Below are 24049 nucleotides of genomic sequence, written 5' to 3'. Positions count from 1 at the left end.
AAAGGATTTATGTCAAATTTGCGGACTAAAAATTTGGGAAATGAGTTTGGAATTGTAGCCTGGGCAAGAGGGTGAAGGCAGTTCAATCTGAAGGCTCCTAAATCCATATGTTTCTTGAGGTAGGGCAATAAAGTTTGGACACAAAGAAAATGTGTGTTGGGCAGCAGAAATAGAGGCGGGGCAGTAGCTGGTTTAGGTACTAGGTTTCTAATCAAAACATATCAATTCTTCTCGTACATTGTCCTTTTACTCCGTCTTCCAGGAAGAGCTCAACTGTACAAGTTTAAAACATTCCCAGGAAGCATTACCTCCATTTTAAATTCCAGATAAATAAAGTACAAGAAAGTAACAGGTCCAACAACAATAAGGAAACTAACACTCCACTTACTTCGTGCCTAACACTTGCATGTGATTTACTCATGCTGTCTCCATTGATTCCCATCATAACAGGTACACATTAATATGACTCCCATTTTATAATTAAGAAATCAAGGTTCAGAGAATAGTTAAGTCACTTGCCCAAGGTTGCTCGGCAAGCAGTAGAACCAAGATGCCAACAGGCAACCTGATTCCATGGCCCACAGTCTTGCTTCTACAATGCTGCTCTGTGTCCTCACTGGCTGAAGCAGAGTTGCAACATGATCCCTGCCAGCTAGTCTTGCCATTGCCATGATGACAAGTATCCTTCATTTAAACATATATGAACACTGCAAAGGGACAGATAATATCATTCTGTTAAAGGTGTGTCAATTATGATGAAGCAATTGTCCCTTTTAGCATTTTCATTGCCACAAATCACACATCATGTAACTATTACTAAGCTAATCCCATCAAAGCCTATTAAAGACCTGGCATTTCATCACTAAACTGTCTCCAAGTATGTCTCCAATAATTTACACCTTGTTCTAGGGCTGCATTTAACATATGCAACTATAAGGAATGGATACGATGCAAACTGTCCTTAAATCTCTATAACACAACCAAACAAAACATCAACTTGACTGAGGACTCCGGGACATTGGTTAAGAGCTATTTGCCATTTGTTTTTGTGCTACAAAGATTAATAGCTAAAGTGCTCACCACCACAAGAGAACAAAAATATGCACCAGCTGCTCAGCTCTGCCTAAGACCATGGGCTCAAGATGAAAAGAATTAGACCAAGTATTACAGTAATCAGGCCTCCAGCAAGCAAAAGGCTGGCTCAACATTAAAAAGGTCCCGCTAGGGGTGCCTGGGTGGCTCAGTCGGTTGGACGTCTGACTTCAGCTCAGGTCATGATCTCACAGTTTGTGAATTCGAGCCCCAAGTCGGGCTCTGTGCTGGCAGCTCAGAGCCTGGAGCCTGCTTTGATTTCTGTGTCTCCCTCTCTCTCTGCTATTCCCCACTCATGCTCTGTCTCTCTCACCTTCAAAAAGAATCAAAATATTAAGAAATACATTTTTAAAAAAATAATAATAAAAAAAAAAGAAGATACCACTAAGGGGCCATAAACCTTCAGGCTCTTGGTGATTGGACTTTGGGTATGGAAACGTTTTGTAAGACAGTAGTCATATGTAACCAGCTGGGAAATGCTGTTAACTTCTCCTTTTACTGTGTTTGAACTTCACTGTTGATTCTTACCTCTGAATTTGCTCTCCTTTCCGCTAAGCATTTCTTGTTCCCTCCTCTCCATACTCAAAAATACAGACCTAATTTATCCCCCTCTAAGCCATCTGCAAATTATTCACCACCCCCTAATGTAACAGAATACACTCATGCGCACACACACACACACACACACACACATTCAAGAGGCACTCACAAACCCATGCTTGCACTCAGGTTTCATCTTCACTTGGCATTCCTCCTACAGACAGAATGCTATATTCTCATGGTGAGAGGACACTGTGAGAAGGTTATTAAGACCAATTATGAGTGGAAGACACTAATTTGCCCATGTTTGCTTCCTTAAGTGTTCTCAGTGTGCTGCAGGTGGGTTCTGCCTCCCGCTTTGGCATAAGCTCTTAAAGGATGAAGAATAGTGCTTTCATTTCTCTTACAAAGTAAAGTCATCTTTACTTTGTATGACCTAGCGAGCATCCAGCACAAAATAAATATTTTTATCTGTCTGTTGAGAAATGAGGAAAGGGATGACCAGGCCAAGGTTCAGCTGCTCCCCTGTGCCTACCAAATCCTCTCCTGGTTCTTCTACTCAGCCATGCTTCTGCTTCCCAGAACCACAGCTCCAAGTCCATCTACAAGGAAGGTGGCATTAAAACATAGAGGTGACAGTAGGTCACACTGTTCCATGTTGCCCCAGACCCATGGTGAGGCAGTAGAGGGCACTATGGATTCATGCCTACGACATTCTCAAGTAAACACATAGGAAAGAGGAAGTGGTCAAGTCTTTCAGGTTTCTACTTTGTAGTGAGTGTCTTGTCCATTCCTATTGCTGCCATGTTGTCTTCTTTTAATAGCCTTTCCATGGGTTTTGTTTTCCTTGACTACATCAAAGCTTTTCAAAAGCTAATAATAATTATTGCAATTGTTGCAAAAGATTCAATAAATCAGATTATTTTGAAAACAATGGTCACCAAAGCCAGAAGTTGGGGAGCAGTCCTTGACTTCTAGATTTAATTGGCTACCAGGTCCTGAATATTACATTTCCACATTCTCTCTCAGATTCACTGCTTTTTAGTCAGGACAGAAGCACGCCCCTGAGCAAGAGTGCCCGGCCCGGCTGAGGAAACTGATGAGGCTAAAATCCAGTCGATCACTGCTGTAGGTCACGTGCCTCTTCATCTGCCCAGAGGAAGGGCTGTCTTTTGCTGCTATGTAAAATGCTCCTGCATGGACCAGCAGAGACCTGCTCTAACCATGCTGACTGTAACTACCCTGTGCCCAACTCTTATCATTTTCACACTGACCATTGTGATAGTCTCCTAACACCTCTGGGATCGATCTAAATTGAGTACATGCACACACACACACACACACACACACACACACACACACACAAACATACACATTCATATATTCCTAACAGGAAAAATTATACACAAATTTACAAATACATCATCACCAAAATTCGAAGAAACAACATAAATTGGATGTAACCAGAATGCTCTTTTGCTGAAATTGATCCTTTTCTTTAGGGTACAGAATGTTGCAGGATCTTTCTAGTTTGGTGTTAAACAGGCCATGTGTTATATGATGATTCAATATCCAACCATTTTTCCTCTATTAAAAGACCTGAAAACTGTGAAATCACTTGGCCTTTATTAAATTTACCTCTGTTCCTATCTTATTATGTGGCAACAGTTAAGGTAATACTACTGAGAAGCAAAAGGATCTTATGTTCAAATGTCTACTTGGACTTAAATAAATATCATGGTAGCACTCAAGTAATAAAATAATCATCCAAGTAATCCAAAAATCACATTAGCTAGTTTTTAAAATAGAGCCCAAAAGGGACAGACCATTGTTACATCTGAATTTTTATGTCAAATGACACCAAGTTAACATTCAACTCTGCCTCTACAGATTTTAATATTAGGCGGCTATAAAAGGACTCAAGTTAAAAAAAAATTTTTTAATGTTTACTGTTTTTGAAGGAGAGAGAGAGAGAGAGAGAGCAGGGGAGGGCAGGGGAGGGGCAGAGAGAGAGGGAGACACGGAATCCGAAGCAGCCTCCAGGCTCCGAGCTGTCAGCACAGAGCCCGACAGTGGGGCTCGACTCATGGTGAGATCATTACCTGAGCTGAAGTTGGATGTTTAACCGACTGAGCCACCCAGGCGCCCCCAAAAGGACTCAAGTTTAGAAAACAGTATTTCTCATCCCACAGCTTTAGGCTCTCCTATCAGTACATAAGGGAGGAGACATATTCTCAATGGGAAATAAGTAACTATTATTTTTTCCCACTGAACTATAATTGTTAATAGAAAATATTAAATGTCATGTAAAAACAAAATAATATTACTGCTGTTGTTGGGATATTCAAGTGGAACTTCAGCAAACTACAGCCTGGGGGCTAAATCCTTTCTGTGCCTTTTTGTTTGTTTGTTTTTTGTTTTTTTGCTTCTTTTGTACTGCCAGAGAGCTAAGAATAGTTTTCACATTATTTACGGCTTGTAAAAAGGAAAAAATGAAGAATAAACAACAGAGGTGGTATTGTAGTTCACAAAGGCTAAAATATTTGCTATTCAGTGCTGCAGAGAAAAAACTTTCCACCTCTTGAACTAGACAACACCCTAATAAAGAAGATTGCTAATGAGATTGCATAGAAGTAACTAGTGTTTCTGTAAATTCATTGTTAAGAAGTAGTCATCAGAAATAAGATGAAAGGAGAAATTTTACCATCCACAATGGTTTCTTATTCTGGACCTCTACATAGTAAGTGTTCATCAGTGAATGTCTATATAGAACATCTTATGTCCAGTCAAGTCTAGTGTGTGTAACTGGCCTGGATCTGATCAGACCAATGACTTCATTTTGCTCACAGCCTCCCTCCTGAACTGCTTGCTTCTATCCAACTCCAATTCCATTACCCAAATGGTTACTGAGGGCTAGTCCTATGAGGCCTTGATTTCCCCTCCAATGACTGTGTTGCCTTACTCCAGATCTGCTGCTCAACACCACTTCTCTGGCTCTGATCTCAGCTCCCACTTGCAATCACTCTTGATTATGCTGCTTCTGAACAAACCACTCATGGTCTCACTGAGACTAGCTCATTCTTATGTGATTGTGCTTGCACTGTACAATGCAGCTGACAAGCACCCGTACTTGTATAAAGCCAGGCCTCGTGTCACCCAGTGACTTGGAAATCGAACACTCAACAGGTGATGCCCGGCTAGGAAGCCAGGCAAACTGGCTCGATCAGTACAAAACCTTATTTACTTTGTGTTTGGTTTTTTTGCTCCCATTTGGCTAATTCATTTGATGGGAGGCTTGGGGTTCTTTTTAGGTTGAAATTGGAAAAGATGATATTAATTTGGGGGATTAATTCCTGAATACTCAGGAACACAGGAATTCTCAGGCAATCTGAGGCAGTGTCTCTTAACTGAGAGCCAAGGACCCCCCTCATAATGTTTCACAGTATTTAGTCCAGCTCAGTTGAATCAGAATTCTCTTGGGTGCTTATAAAAATTCAGAATCTAGGACCAACTCCTTAGTATCTAATTAATTAGAATTTCTGAGAATGGAGTCCAAGTATTGTTCTTACGTGTACTGAATTTTCAAAACCAATCCATGGCATTCAGAGGATTTTTTTTTTTTTTTTACCCACTGAAATCATTTGCAAAAATTCTCTGTGATGGCTCATACTGTATTTTTGTAAAATGATCATATGACCCATCGTAAAACTCTCAAAGCAGTTCATGGATCAAAATGATAAAAACCATTGGTTTTAAAAAGAAATACAGTTGATTTAGAATACCAAGCTTAAATTTCTCACAGAGCTATTTCTTGGACAACTGACAAATCCTAGAAAGACAATTTTTGTCCTTGCTCATGGTCCGGGCAGCTCTTCACAGATGCAAGCAGCTCAGACCCCCAACATTTCCATTTTACCCAGAGAAGCAGCTTCGGTATCTTTCCTTTGAGATCAGATTTCCTCTAGGATGCACCTGGAGTCTGACCTTACTACTTTCTATTCTAAAATCATTTGCATTTAGTGAAACATTGTCCACAGGGGGGGCCACAGAGTTCCTCATAGAATACAACAGGCCCCATCAGCTTCTAACACATATAAGAAAACACAGCTGGGTGGGGAAAGTGATTGCTCAGATCTCATTCTCCTTCATCAGGATGCTCACTTTACCTCTTTGTTTCAGTTACTCTTCAGTGAAGAGGATTTTTTTTTTTTTTTTAACCATCTTGGGATTCTGTGCCCAATTCCAGTGTGTGGGCTTTTTTTCTACACCATCAAGCAATTCTTGGACACCAGCTGGGTGTCCCACAATTCAGCTCAACTCTGACACTACCTGTAAATAGTGTCAGAACCCACAGGACTGCCCAGTCCCCCATAGTAGATGCCAGTCACAAGTCCAATTTGTTACCTGTGCTCTGACCAAAAGGCTTCTGATCAGAAGCCTCATTGGGCTTGATTAATTTGCTAACAACACTCATTGGGTTTGATTAATTTGCTAGAGTAACTCACCAAATTCAAAGAAAGATTACTTACTAGATTACAGGTTTATTATAAAAGGATACAACTCCAGGGGCACCTGGGTGGCTCAGTCGGTTAAGTGTCCAACTTCGGTTCAGGTCATGATCTCACCGTTCATGAGTTCGAGCCTCCCATCAGGCTCTGTGCTGACCGCTCAGAGTCTGGAGCCTGCTTCAGATTCTGTGTCTGCCTCTCTCTCTCTCTCTCTCACTCACACTCTCCCCCACTCACACTCTGTCTCTCTCTCTCTCAAAAAATGAATAAACTTAAAAAAAATTTTTTTAATTAAAAAAAAAAAAAAGGATAGGGGCGCCTGGGTGGCGCAGTCGGTTAAGCGTCCGACTTCAGCCAGGTCACGATCTCGCGGTCCGTGAGTTCGAGCTCCGCATCAGGCTCTGGGCTGATGGCTCGGAGCCTGGAGCCTGTTTCCGATTCTGTGTCTCCCTCTCTCTCTGCGCCTCCCCCGTTCATGCTCTGTCTCTCTCTGTCCCAAAAATAAATAAAAAACGTTGGGAAAAAAAAAAAAAAAAAAAAAAGGATATAACTCTGGAACAGCCAGATGGAGGAGATGCGCAGGGCAAGGTATGTGGGAAGGCAGGGCTTCCATGACCTCTCCAGGCACCCTGCTCTCCCTGCCTCTCTACAGATGTACCAACCCAGAAACTCTGTGAACCCTGCCCCTTTGGATTTTTATGAAGGCTTCATTACACAGACACGATTGGTTAAATCCTTAGCCATCGGTGATTAAACTCAATCCCTAGCCCCTTGCCCCTCATTGGAGGGGCAAATAATACATAGTTGGTTTCCCTGGCAACTGGCACCCTCCTCGGGAAGTCGTTTCATTAACATAACAAAAGACACCTTTATGCCTCTCCTCCCCAGGGCAGCTCCTAGGGTTTTAGGAGCTCTGTGCCAGGAATCTGGAGGAAGACTGAAACTATATTTCTTATTTTAAATCACAGTATCACCCATCCTTAGTCTACTTACCTCCCAAAGTCTAACAAGAATAACAATATGAAAGTGAGAAAGGTGGAGACTGTTAGTGGCCAACTAACTCCTTCATTTTATCAAGGAAGATATCAAAACTCAGAGAGCTCAAAGGACCTATGAAAAGTTCTTACCTTGGTAAAACTGCATGGAGTATCCCTCATGCTACCTAACTGACCCCTCAAGATTCTCCAGGGAGAGACGTGCCAGCTGCTTTTAGTAGATCCTTTGGCTCTTAATCCAATGCTCTTTTCATTTCACCAACCTGGCTCAAAAAAAAGGAATGATAAAAATGAAATCTCTTTGAAAAAAAACAAAGGGAATTATCATTATAACGCACTATTATGACTATCTCACTCACGATTCTGAATATGATTTTTTTTGTTGGCAAACGGAAACAAAGACTCATTAGCCACATGGTGTAATAAACAGAACACCAGGCTAGTGATCAGAACTTCCCTGGAGGTGCCCATTTCCTGACAGCAAAGGAGCCTTTGGTAGGCCAGTCCTAAATGGAAATCCTTTCAGTCATTCATGAATGCAATTATCTAATCTTTTCAAACTTGATTTTTTAGGGGTGCCTGGGTGGTTCAGTCAGTTGAGCGTCTGACTTTTGCTCAGGTCATAATCTCAAGGTTCGTGAGTTCCAGCCCTGCATCAGGCTCTTTGCTGTCAGCACAGAGCCTGCTTCAGATTCTTCTCTCTCTCTCTCTCTCTCTCTCTCTCTCTCTCTCTCTGCCCCTCCTCCAATCTCTCTCTTCCTTTCTCAAAAATAAATAAGCATTAAAACAAATGCTGGGCACCTGTGTGGCTCAGTTAAGGGTCGGACCTCGGCTCACGTCATAATCTCATGGTCTGTGGGTTCAAGCCCCATGTCGGGCTCTGTGCTGACATCTCAGAGGCTGGAGCCAGCTTTGGATTCTCTGTCTTCCTCTCTCTCTGCCACTCCCTTGCTCCTGCTCTCTCTCTCTCTCTTTCTCTCTCTCTCTCTCTCTCTCTCTTTCTGTCAAAAATAAACATTAAAAAAAAAAGTTAAAAAATTAAAAAAACAAAAGTAAGTAAAACTTGATTTTTCATAACCAATCTTCTTATCCATAAAGTTGCCTCAAAGAGCCTTTTATGATATTTGCTTGAAGTAATATTAAACTTTTTTCAGAGTACTTCCACTGGACAATGTCTATTGGTTGAAGAACCGAGGCTGAGGCGGTATATAAAATAGTCCAAAAACAATGAAATGCAGACAAACAAAATCTAACCTTACACATTCAAGAAAAAACTTCTCATTCATTGAGAAGCTGAGAAGCTTATCTCCTTGATTTAACATGTGTATCAAAGGAGCCATCCCTTTAAAGTCAAACAAGTCTGTTTTGAAGCCAAACAAAGACCCAGAAGGGAAGAAAAGCCCTTGGCAAAATTCAAAATTCCAGCTACTCAAACTGGGTTGTTAACTTATTAGTCATATGAGAAGCATTGAATATATTTACTGTTATCATTTTCCCATAAGGCTTTTCCACAAGTTGAGACTGGGAAATGTACACAAAAGAAGAATAAGATAAAACAAGCATAGAGACTATTAGTCTCTAGTCATAGTAGAATAAACTCCATGAAGTTCTCAGAGGATGTAGGAACATGCGTTCCAAGCCAGTGTGTGTCACTAGAGACAGTTAATATGAAAATCAAGCTGAATATTTGAGTCGTTGAAAAAGGCCCGCTGTATATATTCTTCACTAATATCCTTAAAAATCTATAATGTTATTTTGAAAACAATTACCAGAAATCACTCCCTTTCCCCACCCTTCCTCCTCTTCACCTTTACCCAACTATAGATTTTTTTAAATGTAGTTCATAAGACAAGCAAAATAAGGAAGACGTGTAAATTTGCATCCTTGTCCTCTTGCCTTCTGACATAACTGAGTTGAGTACATCATTATGAAAAGTCAAAACTGGTAACAGATTTGCGTGACTCACAAATTTAATCCAAACCTAATCCATCCCTGAAAGCCTGCCAGTGAATTTATACAGTAGGACCCTAGGTTTCATTATTTTAAATAGGAATAAAGCAGCTCATGGTGTTCCCAACTCTTCCAAAATTTCCAGCCAATTTTCCCAAATATCACTAAAAACACTATGCAACATCTACAATTCACCAACTACCTAATTATTTGATACTTACTTCACTCCATGGTGGGTATTTTTATATGCCAGACCCAACAGTACTGCATAATTTTAGATACTACCACATTTTACTTCTGGAATGCAATAAGCATGTACTCTGATGTAAAGACATTATCAAACAACATACTGAAGATAGACAATGAATACAAATAACATTAGCAAGAGGAATTTTAAAAGTAAATCAGTTTTTTTTAAGTTTTTTTTTTAATGTTTATTTTTGAGAGAGGGAGAGAGACTGTGAGTGGTGGGGGGGTAGGGGGCAGAAAGGCAGGGAGACACAGAATCTGAAGCAGGCTCCAAGTTCTGAGCTGTCAGCGCAGAGCCCGATGCAGGGCTTGAACTCACAGACTGTAAGATCATGACCTGACCCGAAGTCGGACACTTAACTAACTGAGCCACCCAGGTGCCCCAAGTTTGTTTTTTTTTTCAAAGAAGCTGTTCTTTTTTTTTTTTTTTTTTAAACCTTATTTATTTTCAGAGAGAGTGCACACCCACAAGTGGGGAAGGGGCAGAGAGAGAGAGAGAGAGAGAGAGAGAGAGAGAGAGAGAGAGAGAATCCCAAGCAGGCTCCTCTATGTTGGCACAAAGCCCCATCTGGGACTCGAACTCATAAATGGTGAGATCATGACCTGAGCCAAAGTTGGATCTTAACCAACTGAGCCACCCAGGCACCCCTGAGCCCCTCCCTCTTTTTTTTTTTTTTTTTTTAATATTTCAGTTCTGTGTCTGCCTGTGAAAGCTTTACCTCTGGCATCAAGTGGCCTCTCAAGTTCATAATATTCAGTAGTAAAAATCTGAAGGAACAAAAAAAGGGGATAAAGTTTCCCTGTTGCCTATAGCACTCAAGTGTTGCCACTATCAATTTGAATTAGTGCCTCAGTAGTACCAAAGGAAAAAGTGTTTTAGGAAACCATATTAGAAATGCTATTTTTAGGGGCGCCTGGGTGGCGCAGTCGGTTAAGCGTCCGACTTCAGCCAGGTCACGATCTCGCGGTCCGTGAGTTCGAGCCCCGCGTCAGGCTCTGGGCTGATGGCTCGGAGCCTGGAGCCTGTTTCCGATTCTGTGTCTCCCTCTCTCTCTGCCCCTCCCCCGTTCATGCTCTGTCTCTCTCTGTCCCAAAAATAAAAATAAAAAATGTTGAAAAAAAAAAAAAAAAAAAAAAAAAGAAATGCTATTTTTAAATTTTATTGTGCTGAGTCTCCACAGTTTTTATATCCCTTTCAGATTTGGGACAGTGTGAAAGGTGGGGCCAGACGCACCTTCTAGTCTTTTCTACCTTGAAAATCAATGATGGAAAGTCAGCAATAGAAATTGCAATCATGGGGCACCTGGGTGGCTCAGTTGGCTAAGCGTCTCTTGATTTTGGCTCAGGCTACGATTTCACAGTTCATGAGTTCGAGCCTTACATGGGGCTCCACGGTGATAGTGTGGTGATTACTTGGGATTTTCTCTCTCTCTCCCCTCAATCTCCCTCTCCCCAACTCATGCTGTCTTTCTCAATCTCTCTCAAAATAAATAAATAAACTAAAAAAAAAAAAAAAAAGAAATTGCACTCATGGTCACATAATTTTCCTACTGAAAAGCCCACAATGACTACTCATTGCCTGAGGAAGAAGGTGAATTTCAAGTTCTGAGTACTGGCACTGAGGGCTGCACAATCTTGCTCTCACTGACTTTCTCATTTCTACCTTTTCCCCGGACACTTCATGCTGTTCATGCATTTGAGTGCTCTCATTTCTCTGAAGATTCCAGTCATGTTATCATTCATGTTTTCTCTCTGCCAGAAATGTGCCTTCATTATATTACATGTCTGTCAAGGCCCTATTCATCTTCTAAAATCCCACCTCTGGGTTACCTCTTGGTCTTTCCCAAGCCTCCCCTCATCCAGCAAAATCAACCCCCCTCTCAGCTAACCATACTTCTATTTTCAAGCTTATTCCTTTGATCTGAGTTTGATTTTTTATTTATATGGCTCAACCCACAATGCATACAGACTATGACCTTTATGAAAGTGGGGACACAGATTACTTATTTTCATATCCTCAATCGAGCACAGAGCTGATGCCATTTTTTCCCCTAAATGCAGTGAGTCTAATATCTCTTTTATTTGGTTTTCAATTCTGTAAGTGTTTGGAGAAGGATGCCATGGGATCCACAATAGTGGACCTTCACATACTGGTTCAACAAAAGCAGTCACTAACTGTATGTCCATTAAGTCAGAACAATGGAAAACCAAAGTCAGTCGGATGCCTCCAACTCATGCCTCATGGGATGTCACTGCTCAGAGTGAAGCACCAGTTAATTTTGGTCAACTGGAACATAGTAGGGAAAAGAAGAATCTCCTCCAGACACTCAATGTGGAGAATAATGGCTGAGACTAAACTCTAGTCCAAGGAGAACATCTGAATGTGTATTATGTCAGATCACTAAGAAAGGATAGATGTGAGATCCAAAATACAATTTTGTCTTCTGCTTTGACAGACTACAAAATGTAAACAAATCCAGAACCCCTGATTGCTAAGACAACCATTAATTTATCTCTCTAAAGATCATGCCAGAGATACCCAAACCCTGAAGCAAGGAATTCAGCTAGGGGGCAAAGCTAAACCAGAAATGTGGTGCCATTTGAATTTAAGAGTGAAAAACTCAGTGCTTTCTCCAGAACATTTTTCACATAGTTTGTAACATGGTTCCTTAGCTTATTTTTGGCTTGTGTGACAGAAACTTGGGGAAGGGCCCACCAGGGGCTCAATCATAGATGGACACTTAGGAACATGCCTGCATAATGATTAATTTCCTGCCAAGTTGGGATTCCCACCACCAATAACAGGGCTCCAAGTGACTCATTCATCTAAAATAGAGCTCTTGGGATTTCCCACTGCATCACAGAGCCCCCAGTACTGCAGAGTTTGAGGATCTACCCTGATAGCTACACAGCACTGACCCAAATCCTTTCCATGTGAGAAGCGCTAATCCAACTGTTTCTGTGTCCCTCTCACTGGGATCTAGTTCTATCTGTCCTCTTGTCTAGTCTTCAAGAAGATACCAGAAAAGCAGCTGCCTTTGCCTTGGGAGGAAGACATTTGCATAAATGTCAACTGAACATTTGATAGAATGTCCTACTTAAGGAGTCTTAGGTTATATGCAAAAAAGGCAGCTGGAAGGAGAAAGATGCAGTCCTCTAAGAGATTTGTCAAGACAAACCACTTAAATTTCAGAAAGTTACTGCAGCCTGACATGGTCTGTGGGGAGGGACATAGGCCTGTGTAAATGCAGAACAGGTAGAGAGAAATGCCTTCTAAACCCCTTTCCCCAACCACAAATGAACCTTAAGCTTGTCTGTATCTTACGTAACTCAACTCTTCTGAATACACAAGGCAGCTACTCCATACTGCCGTATCTATAGCAGGGAATGAATCCTTGAGGAGCCTCATTGTGATCACGGCGGTGTGTATATAATCTGAGTATACTCAAGAATTGTCCCAGAGAGAAAAGGAGAGGTTTTTTATGTCTCTGATGATGTGCCTTGCTTTTTATCAGCTGCTTTATAGCTATAAGGAGACTAGGAACTGTTCACTGCTACCTGTTCCAATTCAGCAGGTCACCTCTCTTTGTTCTGAGCAGGGTGTAGGGGGCGCGGTTTGTGCATTTCACTGCTACTACGTACAAACACTACCGCTCAACCCAAATTCTGGTGGTGTCATTTAGCACAGAGCATCAGACCCATGTCCAGTACTAGAGGAACATATCACTTGTGCCACTTATGATATGAACATGACTATCAATCCCAAGAGAGACCATGTGTGCGCACGTGTGTGTGTGTGTGTGTGTGTGTGTGTGTGTGTGTGTGGTGCTGTGGTGCGATCATTTTGAACAAGGAGCGGGTTTTGTTTTTGTTGCAATGAGTGTCTTAGACCTGGAAAAGGCTTTGGAAGCAAACTAGCCGTGTGCTCGTAGGCAAATTTCCTAACTTCTACACGCTTTTGCTTCCTTATACATGCAATGACAATAATACCGACTACCTTACAGGAATTGTGTAGGATTTAGAGACACTACATATATAAAGTATGGGGGATTTAAGAGAACTCAATTAGATTAATTGTATTTTTATTGTGATTATTAAGTCAGAAAACAACTGTTTCGCACACTGGTTTTTTAAGCAGTGTATCTTTGCAGAATCATCACAAGGAAACCATGTCCAACCTCAGGGTCTCTCTCATTCCCCGAGGAATTCTCTGATCAAAAGTTCAAGGGAATCTCATTGTGAAAAAGAGAGGTGGGCTTTCAAAACCAGGGTGTCCTCGGACCATTTATTGGTCAATGAGGATTATAATAACAAAACTTTTCTCTGGAAATAACAACCAAAGGCTGGGTCTAGTAACACCTCTCCTTAAAAGGCAAAAGTAAACTCACTGACTTTCACTTTAAATAAAACTCTGAAATAATGGCCACTTGTGGGAGACAGTGCTGCTCACAGACGGTGTTCAAATCTCATTCCAAACAAACTCATTATTAAACAAGAAAGGTTCTAGAATTATTTTCTCAATCATGATAAAAAACTAGAAGCACAAAACCGAGAATCCATATAGCACGTGATGTCTGTACAGATTTCTTTAGGCTGGGGTCTGCTCCCCCAGTGAGTTCCCTCCTTCATATTACCATGGCCACAATACAAAAAGAGCCATCTTTACTTCAAACCTTGTCAGTTGTCATAATTTTTACTATAATCCCCTTGAATTTATCCCAGTTGTACTCTCACGAGTCTGCTTGCCAACAGCTGGGTCCGAATTCAGATTTTATTTTCCTTGGCACCTAAAGCTGACCATCTAATGATGCCTTATCAGAACCCACAGAGGCTTCCATGAAAACAAATCCAAATACCTTCATAACACACCTATGGACTGATGCTGATCCCAAAACCAAGTGCAGAAGCTATTTCTGAAAAACTCAACTGAGGATTTTCAAGAGTTGCATATTTGAATGGGCACATAATGACCTAAAAAAAAAAAAAATCCAGAAGCATTTCAAGAATCACTTCAAAAATGAACACATAGTTTATTAATGTGATACTTTAAAAATCAAGAGTAAGAGTTTAAGTTTTAATTGTCATTTTTAAAAAATGTTTATTTATTTATTTTGAGAGACAGAGAGCACTAATGGGGGAAGGGGCAGAGAGAGAGGGAGAGAGAGATCCCAAGCAGGCTTCACGTTGTAAGCACAGAGCCCATTGCGGGACTCAGTCTCTGGAATCATGAGATAACGACCTGAACCCAAATCAAGAGTTGGATGCTTAACTGACTGAGCCACCCAGGCGCCCTTAAGTTTTAATTATCTTAACAATCAAATGCTATTTTAATATGAGCAGAAGATACAAACACATTCTATATTCCCCGTTTACTTAATTTCTTTCTTGTAATTTTCTAAATTCTTCAGCTATTCCTTCCTGATTTATCTGATTTAATGGAACCATGCAGTGATGTCCTTAAATTGATCTATGAGCTGTCCTTTATTGGGCTCATGTTTACTGAGCAGCAAGTATGAGGCTCAGAGAATGGTTCAGCTAGTTTCCTCTCACATGGACCCACTGGTGGGAAAAGTGGATACTGAAGCCAGATCCTTGGAAAAATATCATTTTATTAGATCACCCAGAGATCAAAGATACTCCTCTGTGGGACCATTTTAATATAGAATTGTTTGGGGAGTAGAGACATGAATTATATTATTTATTTAGACACAAATGTGATCTCCTATGCTTACCTGATTGTTTCCAATGCATTTTGCTTTTATTAGTTTGCCTTAGTTAACAGAGCTTATCATAGTACTTATTACAGTACTAGACTGTATACTTACTTTTTAATTAATATTTGTAAAAGTAAATTAAACTGAGGCACATTCTCAGGAGAAAGAAAGGTGAGGCAGTTGACTAGGGTTCATTCCAGTACTAATATTTTATTTGGTTATCACTTGCCTTTAGAGCTTCCTCCAGAAGAGCTGGGAAGAGTAGACCTATGTCAGTAATTTATCACTGTATCTTGAGTGACCAAATGTGAGCACAAAACTCAATCTCCAGTTTAGAGGATTGGTCTAAAGGGTTTTTGTTGTCGTTGTTTTATGAGTAAATGGTATCTGCTACATCAATCTTCATAAAATTAGAAGTAGTTTCACACTTTGGGGGCCAGTTCAAGCTCTAAAGCCAGACAAAGTAAGATTCTAATCCTAGTCCTGTCATCTGTGAGCAGTGTAACTTCATGCAAATCGCTAAAGCCCTTTAGGGCTCAGTCTTTACATATGTAAAATGGGAAGGTTAGCGGTTCTATCTAAAGGGCTGCTTTGAGGATTAAAAGAGAGAGTATGGGTGTATTAGTCAGGGTTCTCCAGAGCAACAGAACGAACAGGCTATGGGTACATGCAAAACAGGAGATTTATTATAGGGACTGACTCCTGATTATGGAGGTCAAAACTACAATATGCTGTCTGTAACCTGGTGAACCAGGCAAGCCGGTGGTATGATTCAGTACCTGTCTGAAGGCCTGAGAACCAGGATAATGAGATGGTGTAACTCCCAGTCTGAGGCTGAAGGCTCAAGAACCAGGAGCTTCCAAGGGCATGTCCAAGGGCAGGAGAAGGTGAAGGTCCCGGCTCAAAAAAAGAGAGAATCCACCCTTCCTCTGCTGTTTTGTCCTATTTGGGCCCTCAATGGATTGGATGAGGCCTGTCCACATTGGTGAGGGTGGCTCTTCTTTACCCAGTCTACTGATTCGAATGCTAATCTCTTCCTGAAACACTCTCGCAGACAAACCCAGAAATAATGTTTTACCAGCTATCTGAATATCCCGAAGCCCAGTTAAGTTGGCACATAAAAATTATGCTTCACAACAGGAAGACACTTAGCACCAATCACCTAACAGACTCTCAGTTAATACTATCATAATTGTTTGTAGAGCCCATCTTCGGCCCCCAATTCCAAACAGCTCAATTTGTTGGTTACAAGATTCCCAGGTGCTGCCCTGGGTCTGGCTGCAGATAAAGATCTCTTCTCTGGTCTCATTCTTTTTTTTCCTCTCTCTCTACGGGTTAACATAAGCTCTTACTAAGATGAATAGCTCATGGTGATCGTAACAGCACGCAAGGGGCGGTGGATATAAGTGTCCAGACAATGAAGGAAACCCTTAAAGGGCCTTGAAAGACTTGGTTAGGTTACGATAAGGCAAAACGTTATTCAAAACTGAAGTCTAAGTTTGTCTACCCCCCTGACTCCCCAGCCTCCAAATATTACTAGGTTAATAAACATTTTAGCCTCACCGATGAATAGGTAAAAATATTAGCCTCTACTTTCACTCTTTAAAATGTTTATTTTGTAAATGCATCAGAATGAGGCACTGATCCATGGAATTCTGTTTGATAATCTGAGTATAACCAATGTTTTACCACCAAATCCAACAAGATGTATGTGCTTTGTTCCTGAGGATGTATTCCCATGCTGAAATGGCCAGTATTTACTTCTTGCCTGTGTCTTCCTGAAATTCCCTCTTTGGTGGGCATGGCTGCCTTTCTGCCTACCCAGACAGGACTCTAAAGGCCCGCTCATTCTCTCAAAAAACCAGCCCGGGTTTTCTTACTCCTCTCACCTCATGCTTTGTATCTGCCTCCCGTCAGGTGTATGCTTCCAGGAGAGTGGCTTGGAAAACCATAGAGAATAAATGCCTTTGGTTGAATTACCTGCCAAGACAATCTGAATTTTACATCTGGAATACTTTTTTCAGACTCACCTTTCTTACATACCACAAGGAACAATAATCATTTTTGCATTGTGCAAAGAGAGTAATAATGTGAGAAAATTTTTAAATTTCATAAGCAGAAAATTTTGTTAATGGATGACTGTGTTCACAAGCTTCCCCTCCTTCCCAGGCAGTGGTATTTTCTTTTTCCCTTTAGCACTTTTTTTTTTAACTACAGTTGATTCTACCTATCATAAGTGAATTGGCCCCATTCCACTGACAGTAAGTTATTAAATAAAATTAAAAAAAACTTTCGTAAGTAACTTTTAAAGGCATGTTGAGTCTTGATTTTCTCTTTGAAAATTCCACTCCTCTCTTCTCTCTATCCCATCTCATCGATGCCATTCCTATACTACATCAAAGGCTGCCTTCTTATTTGCCTCCTTCCTCAAGAGAAGGGCAACCCCTCCTTACTGCAACTCATAATGAATTTCTTCTTAGATCTTGGAGAAAGAAACAGATCAAATTCACTTACAGATGTTTCCTAAAGCACCTTCGAAGAAAACTGTTTAATAAACCCACAACAATAATCCTGAAGTGATACGTTTTAATCCTTCTCAAGGTTTGTCTGCACACTGATGGATTTCTCTCAAATGATGCCTTATACTCTTTTCCTGCATGCTATATTATTTTGAAAACACTCATCCATTTCAAAAGATAGGACGATAGGCAAGAGGACTGGATTTGAGCAAAGCACAGCTATATGTCTATCACCGTCACCCAAACCCTGAATCAATGAGTTATTCTCTCCGTCAGACTTAGCTCATTCATTATTAGTAGGTGTTGGGGTGCTTTTATTCCCCAGTCCCAGGACAGCAGTTCATAATGGAAATACCTCTGCAGAGTAATATTGATGCACAGAGAAAAGTCAGGACAAGGCAGGCAAAGCCTCTACCTAATGAAGCAAAGTACTTTTTTGGCTCTCATCTTATTGTATAGAAAGTAGGTCAAGAAGGTTATGTGAAAAGAAAATATGTTTACATGGGTTTATTACATGGCTACCAAGTGCAGCTCAGTGCTGTGGAGGGGAGAAGAAGCATTTCCAAGTCTAAGTTTTTTTTATTTTTATTTTTTTAATTTTTTTTTCAACATTTTTTATTTATTTTTGGGACAGAGAGAGACAGAGCATGAACGGGGGAGGGGCAGAGAGAGAGGGAGACACAGAATCGGAAACAGGCTCCAGGCTCCGAGCCATCAGCCCAGAGCCTGACGCGGGGCTCGAACTCACGGACCGCGAGATCGTGACCTGGCTGAAGTCGGACGCTTAACCGACTGCGCCACCCAGGCGCCCCCTCAAGTCTAAGTTTTTAACCGGTCCCCCTAGAAGCTGTCAGATGACCAAGAACTAGGAAGATGCATGAGGAAAAGACTCTTCTGGTCCGCAGAAGAAAGAGAAAGAATTCTAGGTACCTGCTCCAGATTTGGAAACAAGCATTTAATACAGGGGGACAAAGGCATTTCAGTTTGCAACAGTGATTCATTCTGTCTCCCTCTCCCTCCCCACCTCCCCATCAATGGGGGCTGTATACAGTTTCCCTGCCCTCGATCTGAGAACTCCCTTACAGGTAAGTCACTGCCTTCCACAATATAGTTACCTGGACAACTGAGGTATGGAAAACAGAGTTGAAGTTCAGATAAAGTTCGAACAGAGGTTCCCATTGTTCGCTCATTTAGTGTCCACCAGAGTGCATGCAGGAGTTCAGATTACATACAGATTTCCATTCTAAATAAGCCCCTAATTAAAAATAAAACCCTCTCTCCACCTGCTCATAACTCTCACGAACACTTTTTTCCCTTTGGGCTCAACCTTCTCAAGCTCAGTCTGTGTCCAACCTGTAGATTACCCTGGAAATGCTGAAGTGCCTTGGCTTGGGGTGAGAGTGGGAAAATGTGCTTCTTTTTTCAATGTGATTCCCTTTTTTAAAAATCAGGCTTTGAAAATAGATAAGGTGAACCTAATTTCAGATGCCTGCTTGTACACTGGGAACAGTGACCAGTTCAAAAGAACAAAGAGCTGAACAAAGCTCAACCAAACAGGAAGGCTCAAAACAGAGCCTGAGGCAGATTCCATCTATTACGTTTGTTGATTGCAAAATGACAAGCAGGACTCAAAAGTGTGAAAAGGTCATTGCCCAATCTTGCAGCGCTGCAAATTGTGTTCCTTGGTTGTGGGGGGGGGGGGGGGTGGACGGTTGGGGAGCATGGCACGTGTGTGAAGACTATGGGGAAACTCAAAAAGGTATAGGGAGAAGCAGTTTTTGTCCCATGCTTAGAAGACTGTCGTTTATACCCCCCTGAGATTGCGGAAACACAAATTTGCACAATACCACAATGACACAGCTCAGATGAAGAGGGGTTTCCCCTTTCCTCCTATGCAATTTGTTAACTTTCTATGCAATTTGTTAAAAGTCAAAAACGAAAAGCGACCTTTAAGATACAATTTCTACAATTCTCTGCTTCACTCCCTACCCTACCTCATCCCCAGGGTAGAACAAATTAAGACAAACATTCACAGTACAGGTAACTTCATGACACATGTAAGCACAGAGAAATTGGCCACTAAAATATTTCCACAGCATTGCATACACCTGCTTCTCCTTTGTACTTCTCTCCTCAAGTTCAACCACGTTTACCTTTGTAGATACTCCTCCTGGGAAAGTCCTACATATTCTGAGGATCTGGCAAGCTACCTTTTTTATGCACTTAATTCAACAAACATTTGCCTTGGTGACCTATGAGAGCAGTCCCCCTAGGAAATGGACAGGACAGGGTTCCCTTAACTAAGTCCCTCAGACTCTCAGGAGCCAGTGTTGGGCTCAGCATTTGGCTCACTTTTAGGAGTAAAGAAACGATGTGTGCTAGCTGGGGTGGCACGAGTTCAGGTGCCCCAGCCCATGCTGTTGTGGGTAGGACTCTCTGGAGGTATCACTACATGCTAGCTTCCTGAACTATGGTCCTTGGCTTGGGACAATTACTAGTGACATAGCACTTGTCATTACCACACTGGGACTAAAATGCCAACCCATTAAAACCAGTCTCATCTTGGCCCCAAAGATTCTGAACATGGACAGACTCGAGAAGATATATCCCTCATCTCGGCAGGTTTAGAACCTATCCCTTCTCTAGCATCAGCTGATCAAATATAGTCACTGTACCCTCAAAAGAATAAGTTGCAAGCACAAAGCATCTTTTAGGAAAAACATTTAACCCCCACCTTGAGTTCTTGAAGTTGGCAATGGAGTCCCACTCAAGGAGAATGAATGATCATGAATGCTGCTTCCATCACCTCATCCTACCTAGCCATCCGAAGAGGTTCCATGGCAGACACGGTCAATGCCATGGTGAGGGTTAATGTGGCAACCAGCACTTTTCAAGACATACCTGACTTTGAAAGACAGTTAAAAGACATAGGTTACAAAATTATGGATTTATAAACCCAGCAACAAAGAGCAATGACCTCAGAAGAGTCTGTATTTTTCAGTCATTCCATCAAAGAGCTGAGTTTTGCAAGGTCTTTGTGGGAAGCTTCCAGTTTTTCAGTGGTTGGGTTGGGATATGTCTGTGTATGTGTGGGGAAAGGTGCTCTACATAAATGGTTAAAAGATGAAATGGAGTTGATATTTATGCCTACCACATTATTTTCATTCAAATAAAAGAGATCTAAGTACCAGTTATCAAATATAATCTTTAAGTCTTATTATTATCCATCTGTCCCCTTTTTTTTTGGAGAAGTCCCCAACAGCCCTTTAGTCAGACCGTGCCTCGTTTTGCTGCGACTACTGCAGCTGCACACAGCAGACTCTGCAGACTCGGAGCTTTGGTATACACAGCATTCTACTCCAAGACTTTATCCCCCACACCAGATCCAACCCTTTCTGTAAAACCCTTTCAAGTCCACTTGTTGGAGGATGGCTTCCCTAACTGTACAAGCTGCAGATCAGACAACACTTACACGGGCTTCCTGCTATGTGATGTACAAAGGGGTTTCCCATGAAGACCCAGCAAAGCAGAATGGCCCGCTCGCAACATATTTCACACGTGCACTGCGGGACGATGCAACTCATTCTCATTGAGACCTTAGAAGTTAAGGCATGAAAGTATCCCTTTCTTTGCTTAGCAACTGCTGATTTACTATGGTTACCATGGAGGGAAGCACGGATGGTGAAGGACAACAGACTGAGGCTCTCTGTTTGCCGATCCCTGTTCTGGAATTAACTAGTTTTTGGACCTTGGACAGGTCACTTCCTCTCTGCGAGCCTTCATTTCTTTAATTGTTACAGTATGATAACAGGGATGTATAATACCTCAGTCCCTACCAGCTCTGAAGTTCTATGGAGACATTCATTTCATTTGCTCATTCATTCCTTCATTCTGGAAGCATTTACTGAGCACCACTGGTGTGTCTGCTCCTGTGTTAGCATTCTGGGAATACAGCTAGGAAAAAGCCACGAGAGCAGCGTCTCTGATTTTATGCTGCTTTCAGTCTAGCTGGCATCTAATAGTTGCTAGCACACATCTAACAGATAATGACTCAAAAGCAGCAACAGTTAATTTCTCACTCATGCAAAGTAGAAAACAGGAGGTTCTGTGCAACAGGCAGCTCCCCCCCGCCCCCGCCACAAATATTAAAAGTATTAATTCAGGGATCCAAGATTCTTCCATTTTGTGGCCCTCCCATATTCAACTCTTGGCTTTTAAGGTTGCCATGGTTATGTGCATCAAGCCACTGGAGAAGGAAAGGAAAGGTGGAGCAGGGGGCAGTACTGCATGCAGGAGGTAGTCTGGGTCAGTTCATGCACATATCACTGGTCACACAGTCCACATGGTCTCCTCTAACTTCAAAGAAGATGGGGAAATGTACCCAGGAATCCAGAGATCCAGTCAGGTGCCCAGGAAGAAGAACAAACAGTTTTCATAAATAGCTAGTCAGTCTCTGCCAGGACATAAGGAGAGTGCAGGAAATGAGGAAAAGAAAAGGAGAGTCTACAGCAGAACCTGGGAAGGCAGAATTCACAAAAAGTCAGATAGAAAGGAAGAGAAAACGAAAGCCAGAGCTACTCAAAGCAACTACAGGACTATGAGTGATTTGCGGAGGCATCTTGTGAGGCCTCAGTACGTGAATAGCAGCAAGTCAGGTGAATCTTGGGGAGAATAATGGATGATCAAAGAACAGCCAGTGACAAATAGTAGCTCAGGACCCTAGGCCTCATGAGATGAATTAACACAGAGTACCTGAAAACCCATGAAATTAACCCACATGGTTTGCAGGTGAGCTAAAATGTTCATAAATAAGTCTTACAAATTGGTGACTATGAGCTATATTTTGACCCAGGATGGATTTTTAAAATTTATTTATTTATTTATTTATTTGTTTGTTTGTTTGTTTATTGCCTTTGGCATGGATTCAAATATTGGGAAATGTCACATGAGAAATCCAGGTCTCCTTGCTCTCCTGAACAATGAAAATATATGGCCATAGTGGTTTTTTATTGTTTTCATTATTTCATTTTCATGGTTTTCATTATTGAATAACAATCATCAGACAACTTCAGGTAGCCACTGACCTCCTTGGACTGGGCATGCTCTCTCCAAAACACCAAAGTCCTACAACTTATTTCATTTCTGACCAGGTCATTTCATAACCTCAGTCATGTAGGCAATTGAATTTACAACCCCTTATGTAAAGAGCTAAATTCTTACTACCCAGAAATATGGCAAGAAGAACTAATTCAGGGACTTCGTCCTGAATTTGGAATTTTCCTGACTTAGAATTTTCAGGGTCTGACAACAGCCCTCGTAGAACACTGTATATACACATCCACATATGTGTACATACATACGTAAAATAAAAACATGAGGACTTGTTTTGCTTGATGTTTGCTTGTTTAAGCATCTATTTTCTTTAACTCATTGTGAATTATTTTGAAAGCAAGGTTCAGAGTACCTGGCCCATTATATGAACTCAGTTAAGACTTTTGAAAGACATCATAGTAAATTTATAACAAAAGCAATCACTTGAAATGAATTATAATGAAGGAAATAATGAGTAAGGTTTTGAGGTAGAATCTCTGGCTCAGGACAGATTCTACCATGACCCACAGCCCAGGTGGGGACAGATATCCCTGAATGTGTCAATGTGCACCTTGCAGAGAAGAAAGAGCAGGAAAGAAAGTATCAGGGCTGGAGACAAGAAGAGAGAAATGGGGGGGGGGGGGAAGGGACACTAAAAAGGCCATTGGTTCAACTGACCTTCCTTGGGCCATGTCCTGACAGAACTGGTCACTCTGCAGCTGCAGAAAACAAGCAGTCACAGCATCACTCTCCAGCAAGGTCCTGAGATCTAGAGAGAGGCACCGCACCTACAAGTTCTCAATGAGCCCAGCCAACCTCACTTCTGGGGGATTGAAGAAATCCTCATATGCCTTAGTGAATGGATTCAGCAACCAGCATTTTCCTACATTGTAGGAGTTCAGTAAAAATTGGATTGGGTTGGGTTGGACAGAATTGAACAGAGTTGAATCGACGTCACTCAGAGCATCATGGGTAGCAGAACAGAGAAACAACCGGGCCCTCCACAAGCTCTATCCAAAGGGGCTGCCCCTGCTGAAGGCACCAGAACTATCAAAATCAATTGAGCACATAAACAAGTCTCATTGGGATGATTAATTCTTGCTGTAAGGATGCCAGGGGATAAACGAGGTGCCAACATCAGTCAACTCTAATAGTTAACCATAAAGGGAGACAGGGGCTTCTGGCACAAGCTGCCTCACCAGGCAGAGTGGGAAATGTTGGCAGGGTGGCTCGTAGGGGCAGACATGTCTGGGCACAAGGGTGTTAGCTTAGCCTACCAATATTTTTCTTGGACAGCAATGAAAGTCTCCCTGGAAGTGTCTTGCTATTCCTTCTTACACTAACTCTTCTCTCCACTCTCCTAATTTAGGTAGAGAGAGACAAAGTTGTTT

The 24049-nt window shown here is 41.6% G+C and overlaps 1 long non-coding RNA gene across 1 annotated transcript in view; it reads right to left on the bottom strand.

Annotated features, from left to right (window-relative positions):
- Nucleotides 1–7954: 7954 nt before the first annotated feature.
- Nucleotides 7955–24049, bottom strand: part of LOC131516774 (uncharacterized) — a 134719-nt gene continuing 118624 nt past the window's right edge. The window contains exon 5 of the long non-coding RNA XR_009264231.1: nucleotides 7955–8110. This is a non-coding gene — a long non-coding RNA (uncharacterized LOC131516774). The remainder of the gene's footprint in view (nucleotides 8111–24049) is intronic.

Source organism: Neofelis nebulosa, chromosome 7, assembly GCF_028018385.1.
Source record: "Neofelis nebulosa isolate mNeoNeb1 chromosome 7, mNeoNeb1.pri, whole genome shotgun sequence".
Taxonomy (NCBI): Eukaryota; Metazoa; Chordata; class Mammalia; order Carnivora; family Felidae; genus Neofelis; species Neofelis nebulosa.
Note: the sequence above shows the minus strand (reverse complement) of the source record. Positions and strands in the feature narration are given on the sequence as shown.